Raw genomic sequence first — 7,562 nt, 5'->3', positions numbered from 1 at the left:
GGTGTGTCCGCTGTGCCGTGCGTGTGATCATTGCTTGTACAGCCCTCTCGCAGTGTCCGGAGCAAGTATGGTGGGTCTGACACACCGGTGTCAATGTGTTCTTTTTTCCATTTCCAGGAGTGTATATTAAAATATTTGCATATCTTCGTGAATCATCCTGTTTGGCACTCCGCATCAATTCGTTTGGTCATATTATTTCAGACGTCCGGCAGCCGCAGCCAAAATTCCACATAGTGAATAAAATCTTCTGCGCTGGCTGTTAAACCAGTTTTATTACAAACTCAGTACCGGTTCCGCATCAGTACAAACGCGTCTTCAGGTGATAGGTAATACGTCCTTTTACACAGTCAAGGCGCAGCGAAGTAGAGCCGAGTCGCTTAATGCTATATGTTTTTATCTTGACGATGAATACTGGGGCCTGGCTCTAAGCAGTCACTTTCCCGCGCCGCGACTGTTTAAATGAAACCTGTCACCCATCAGCTGATTTATTTCTACTGTTGTGAAACCGGTGGTGCCTTTTTGGTAAAGGTGTTTTTAACAGCCCGTGCAGAAGATTTTATTCACAAACTCATTTGAGTTGTGATATAAACCACAGGGTCCGCGACAGAACTCATGGTGCGGGTTAGAACACTGCTGCAAAAACAACGAAACAAACATACCAAATTTAAACAGACGCAAAATTCCCAACATTGGCGATCTTTTACAGAAGCTCGAAATTTAGCGTGGAGTTCGATGCGAGACGCCTTTAACAGTTTCCACAACGAAACTTTGTCTCGAAACCTGGCAGAAAATCCAAAGAGATTCTGGTCTCATGTGTTAGCGGCAAGAAACAATCCCTGCGCGATAACAATGGAGATACTATCGAAGACAGTGCTGCCAAAGCAGAGTTACTAAACACAGCCTTCCGAAATGCCTTCACAAAAGAAGTAAATATTCCAGAATTCGAATCGAGATCAGCTGCCAACATGAGTAACGTAGAAGTAAATATCTTCAGAGTAGTGAAGCAATTCAAACCACTTAATAAAAGCAAGTCTCCTGGTCCAGACTGTATACCAATTAGGTCCCTATCAGAGTATGCTGATAGATTAGCTCCATACTTAACAATCATATACAACCCGTTCGCTCGACGAAAGATCCATACCCAAAGACTGGAAAGTTGCACAGGTCACACCAATATTCAAGCAAGGTAGTACGAGTAATCCACTAAATTACAGGCCCATATCATCAACGTCGATGTGCAGCGGGATTTTAGAACATATATTGTGTTCCGACATCATGAACTACCTCGAAGGAAACGGTCTATTGACACACAGTCAACATGGGTTTAGAAAACATCGTTCCTGTGAAACACAACTAGCTCTTAATCCACATGAAGTGCTGAGTGCTATTGACAAGGGATTTCACATCGATTGCGTATTCCTGGATATCCGGAGGACTTTTGACACTGTACCACACAAGCGGCTCGTAGTGAAATTGCGTGCTTATGGAATATCGTTCAGTTATGTGACTGGGTTTGCGATTTCCTGTCTGAGAGGTCACAGTTCGTAGTAACTGACGGAAAGTCATCGAGTAAAACAAAAGTGATTTCTGGCGTTCCCCAAGGTAGTGTTATAGGCCCTTTGCTGTTCCTCATCTATATAAACGATTTGGGAGGCAATCTGAGCAGCCGTCTTCGGTTGTTTGCAGATGACGCTATCGTTTATCGACTAATAAAGTCATCAGAAGATCGAAACAAACTGCAAAATCATTTGGAAAAAATATCGGAATGGTACGAAAATTGGCAGTTGACCCTAAATAACGAAAAGTTTGAGGTCATCCACATCAGTGCTAAAAGGAACTCGTTAAACTTCGGTTACACGAAAAATCAGACTAATTTAAAAGCCGTAAATTCAACTAAATACCTAGGTATTACAATTACGAACAACGTAAATAGGAAGGAACACATAGAAAATGTTGTGGGGAAGGCTAATCAAAGGCGTTTTATTGGCAGGGCGTTTTATTGGCAGACCTACTAAGGAGACTGCCTACACTCGGTCCTCTTTTAGAATACTGCTGCGCGGTGTGGGATCCTTACCAGATAGGACTGAAGGAGTACATCGAAAAAGTTCAAAGAAAGGCGGCACATTTTGTATTATCGCGAAATATGGGAGAGAGTGTCACAGAAATTACACAGGATTTGGGCTGGAAATCATTAAAAGAAAGGCGTTTTTCGTTGCGATGGTATCTTCTCACGAAATTCCAATCACCAACTTTCTCCTCCGAATGTGAAAATATTTTGTTGACACGGTCGCACGGGTACACTGGTGGTGTTACGCTCCTGGAAGTAGCTCCTACTTCATTCACTCATATCATTTTTGCCTTTATGGACAGTGTTTGAACTCAAATATCTCATGATGACACAATTTTCACTTCTTTCGTTTCTTTCTTTTCTCTCCCAAAATCTCTTCATCCTTTGACTATGCTCTTGTTTACTTTGTTCCATCCATAATGCTCCCATCTTCCTCTTATTTACCATCTATTTTGCTTTCCTAATTTTGTTCCTGAATTCCTTCTGTCTTTTATCATTTGTTTGTTGATCCCCAGCTGCCTTATGTCTTCCTCTATTTCATGATAGCAATTTGTTTTAAGGCTTGTACGTTTTACTACATCAAAGATTCTCTTTGTAAGTCTGGTGTTGTCCATTCTGCCGGCCGGAGTGGCCGAGCGGTTCTGGGCGCTATACTTTGGAACCGCGCAACCGCAATGGTAGCAGGTTCTTATCGTGTCTCGGGCATGGATGTGTGTGTTGTCCTTAGGTTAGTTAGGTTTAAGTAGTTCTAAGTTCTAGGGGACTGATGACCTCAGTAGTTAAATCCCATAGTGCTCAGAGCCATTTGAAGCATTTTTTTGTCGTCCATTCTCTGTATGTGTCCGTAGAAATTTAGTCTGCGTTTTCTGATGATGTCTGTGAGTCTGTCAGTGTGTTGGTATAACTCACTGGTAGATCTTTTCATCCATATGCCATCTTTGTGTATTGGCCCGAATATTTTCCTGAATTTTGCGTCGTATTTTTTCTGTTTCTTATAATGCCTGATGCTCCAATTGTGGTAGTTTCTGACGCATATAGTGCTTCTGGTAATACAACTGTTTTGTAGTGTCTAATTTTGGCCTGTCTTGATACGCTTTTCGTATTATAATGTGACCACCATGTGAGTTTGTATGCTTTGTGGAGTCTTTCTGTTCGTTCTATGCTGGATGCCTTGTTTGATCTTCCTATTTGTATGTATTCCCCTAAATATTTAAATTTTTCGACTCTTTTTTACGGATCCATACATCGTTTACATGATGTGCACATTGTTGGTTTGTCGTTCCATGTACTGAGTCTTCTCATACGATATCTGTAGACCTGTTTTGGCAGCTGCCAATGGCCTTGCCGCAGTGGTAACACCGGTTCCTGTCACATCACCGAAGTTAAGCGCTGTCGGGCTGGGCTAGTACTTGGATGGGTGACCATCCGGGCTGCCCAGCGCTGTTGGCAAGCGAGGTCCACTCAGCCCTTGTGAGGCAAACTGAGGAGCTACTTGACTGAGAAGTAGCGGCTCCGGTTTCGGAAACTGACGTACAGCCGGGAGAGCGGTGTGCTGACCACATGCCCCTCCATATCCGCATGCAGTGTCATTGAGGAAGACACGGCGGCCGGTCGGAACCGTTGGGTCTTCATGGCCTGTTCGGGAGGAGTTTCGTTTTTTTTTTGGCAGTTATTTCATGTAGGTTTTCCAGTGCTTCCTTTGCCTCCTGTGTGTTATTACTAAGTATGGCTATGTCATCTGCAAATGCCGGACATTTTCTGATTGCTCTTGTTTCACGTGTTCTTCCTAGATGTATTCCTTTAACTTGTTTTTCCCATTGTTTGACAATTTTGTCTAAGACTATGTTAAACAGGATTGGTGAGAGTCGATCTCCTTGTCAGATACCTGTGTGTATAAGTAGCTCCTACTGATGTATGAGATATATTATTACTAGGGCCCAGATTTTAATTACCTAAAAAACAATGAAATATGCAAGCATTTATGACCTAAAACTTACATAAATATAACCTTAAAAAATAAAATATGACTTAATAGAAGTTTATTTAAAGCATTCTTCTTTGTTTGTTTAATTTTTTATTCGCCATGAAGTAATCCAAAATTCACTTCTCAAAATATTTCTTTCTGTGCGGTTTGTGGCTAATTTGGAGCTATTTTTTTAATTCCTGAATGTTTTATTTTCCAAACACAAAGTACAGTGAAAAGATCATCTACCGAAACAGGAAAACAATGTTTTTATTTCTACATAGTATTTAAAGCGTTTCGCATTATTTAATACCGCATGTCAATCTTTAGTATCTGCAGAGTTGCACTGGATCACAAGGTGCATTTTCAGGTTTTCCATTGTCAAAGATCTACGGTTGTCGCTGAGGATAGTTTTCTACGTGGAAATGCTCCACTCCACTTCACAAGACGTCACTGCAGCGTATTTGAAGGCAGACAGGTCACTGGAGTTCAGCTTTGTTCCAGTATCTTCAAATGCTGCGGCATTCCCTCAAAGACTGTCACTAATTTTGTACGGTGTAGAATATCCAGCATTCAGTTGGAGAAAACTTTCCAATTTGGTTTTCACTTTGTCAGCCACATGACCACGAGCTCGACCCAACTCAGTCTGCACATGTTGCACAATACTCAGGGCCTCACATAGCTGAGTGCCAACAGCTTCCAGTCGCTTCATGGCTTTTGATATCACTGAAAAATTGGCGTTGATATATGCCAAGTTTCTGCTACAGTCCTGAGAAATAAAGCTATGTTCTAATTTGTCTGTTTATCTTTCATAATAGCACGTTAAATATTGTCTCGTGAGCAACATATTCATTTTCTTATTTGTGTGTCCCGTACGATACGAGAAAAACGGTATATGCATTTTTGGCAAACGTTGACGGGAATATGACATATTATATTAAAAGTTAGCCGCAATATGGCCTATTACTAAAATTTGTTGAAATATGACTTTATATGCACAATCAAAATACATTTTTCGACACTAAAATGCCTAGATTTGTGTATAAATTGTTCTAAAATTCACCCTATAGTTCGGAAGAAAATGACTTGTCATTAAAATCCGGGCCCTAATTATTACTAAGTTACGTTAAATGAAGGTGCAAGATATTCAAATGTATTGACAACCATCGACGTATTTCTTAATCACGAGTTAGCTATGTAGCACTTACTTCAAAAATCGTGCAGTCCCAAACTCTGCGCTGTTGTGCTCCGATTGTCGCGCTGTTAATATGCACTATGAAAACGGCTGACTTTGCTTCTTGTTCGGTAGTGGAACACGGTTAAAGGTGCGGAGAAATAGGTTGTTCTTAATGTTTTTCATAAATTTACAGAGATAATCGACTTTGAAGTTTTCCGAGGGCGTGTTATAGATACGACTAACACATTAATTGTCCATATATGTATAGCACAATCGGTAGCTTATTTATTTTTATTCAAGCCATGTCGCAAACAAAGGCAACAGAAGGGGCTTACTTCGTTTGTCGTTCAGAAGAAGCGCGTTTCCACATCATCAAATTCTTTAAAGGCGGAGAACCCGGGCCGAGAAGGCAACACTTGGCAAGCGTGAAGGACGAAAAAAAGGAAAAAAAAAGTAACTTGTCGATCTCCTCCAGATCGTAGTTCGGTGAATCAAATCCCGTCTGAGTTACTTTTTTTAATCGCTCTACTTGAAATACGTACATCTCGTAATTGAAAAATTCATGATCATTTTTTTACGAATAATGTACTGCTTGTTCTCAGTTACATATTGCACGCGAAACGCTTATTTTTATTTCAAATATAACTTCTTATTTATCGATATTTTATGAAAGACTGTTAATAAAGGTTGCTTAAATTAAGAAAACACAACAATTTAATTTTTAAGGCAAAAATGAAAAACTAAATACTCTTTATTTGGACTACGTCCGATGTTTTATACCGCAGATGTAGATAACTGTGGTAGAGATATGAAAAACAATCATTTTCACAGCATCGAACACACCATACAAATTCCGCAATTTTACGTTTGCCACTGTACCAGTACATCATGACCCAACAGAACTGACCTGGAGCCAAGTTCACGGATTTGATTCGCGAAATAACAAGAGTGTTACGGTGCTAGACGTAATGGAACTAAAGCACGCAGCTTTTCCACACGTCACTGCCGAACGCTGGCGGGGTATAGAACGGCTCGTCACAAAAGGAAAGCTTAGCTTCGTGCATTCTGTTGTTGATCGACTCGTTATCAACGTAGCAGATCACGGTTCCAGAAATGTATTTCTCGGATTCGGATGAGGAAGGAGCTAAGAGATTACCAGACGACTGACTGTAATTAATGCCTTAAGTGTCTTCAGTATTCAACAGTACGGTGAAATCCCTGCAGTATGCTTTTGCATCACTGATAGCTCGCACAGAAAAATTATTCTCTGTTTACGTTAGGAATTTTCATCGCTGCTGTTTGTAATTAGAATACTATGTACGATGGGAACGAGAGCATTTTACGCTTTTCGTCTGGTCACCTAAGAAGCGTGCGATTGTGCTGGAGTTTTCCCGAATATTATTTCAATCTTTTCAATAATTAAGTGATATTCAAAGCTATGTTGTTTCTTTCCTCATACCTTTTTACTTCTAGCCGGTGGCAGTGGCCGAGCGGTTCTAGGCGCTTCAGTCCGGAAGCGCGCGACTGCTATGGTCGCAGGTTCGAATCCTGCCTCGGGCATCGATGTGTGTGATGTGCTTAGGTAAGTTAGGTTTAAGTTGTTCTAAGGCTAGAGGACTGATGACCTCAGACGTTAAGTCCCATAGTGCTCAGAGCCATTTGAACCATTTTTGAACCAGGTCAGATTGAAGGGCCGGCCGGAGTGACCGAGTGGTTCTAGGCGCTACAGTCTGGAACCGCGCGACCGCTACGGTCGCAGGTTCGAATCCTGCCTCGGACATGGATGTGTGTGGTGTCCTTAGGTTGGTTAGGTTTAAGTAGTTCTAAGTTCCAGGGGACTGATGACCACATATGTTCCCACAGTCCTCACAAGGGAACCTCCCCATCGCACGCCCCTCAGATTTAATTATAACTTGGCACAGTGGATAAGCCTTGAAAAACTGTACACAGATCAATCGAGAAAAGAGGAAAAAGTTGTGTGGAACTATGAAACAAATAAGCAAAATGTACAAACTGAGTAGTCCATGCGCAAGATACGAAACATCAAGGATAATTTGAGCTCAGGAGCGCCGTGGTCCCGTGCTTAGCGTGAGCAGCTCCGGAATGAGAGGGCTTTGGTTCAAGTTTTCCCTCGAGTGGAAAGTTTAATTTATTTTATTTAAATTATGATTATCACATCCACAAGAAAACCTAAATCGGGCAAGGTAGAAGAATCTTTCTACCCATTCGCCAAGTGTACAAGTTGGGTGGGCCGACATCATATTCCTGTCATGTGACGCACATGCCGTCACCAGTGTCGTATAGAATATATCAGACGTGTTTTCCTGTGGAGGAATCTGTTGACCTATGTCCTT

The 7,562-nt window shown here is 41.4% G+C and overlaps 1 pseudogene; it reads left to right on the top strand.

Annotated features, from left to right (window-relative positions):
• The first annotated feature begins 3,399 nt into the window (after positions 1–3,399).
• LOC126214030 (5S ribosomal RNA) lies at positions 3,400–3,517 on the top strand (annotated as a pseudogene).
• Positions 3,518–7,562: the final 4,045 nt, after the last annotated feature.

Source organism: Schistocerca nitens, chromosome 11, assembly GCF_023898315.1.
Source record: "Schistocerca nitens isolate TAMUIC-IGC-003100 chromosome 11, iqSchNite1.1, whole genome shotgun sequence".
In the NCBI taxonomy this organism is placed as follows: Eukaryota; Metazoa; Arthropoda; class Insecta; order Orthoptera; family Acrididae; genus Schistocerca; species Schistocerca nitens.
Note: the sequence above shows the minus strand (reverse complement) of the source record. Positions and strands in the feature narration are given on the sequence as shown.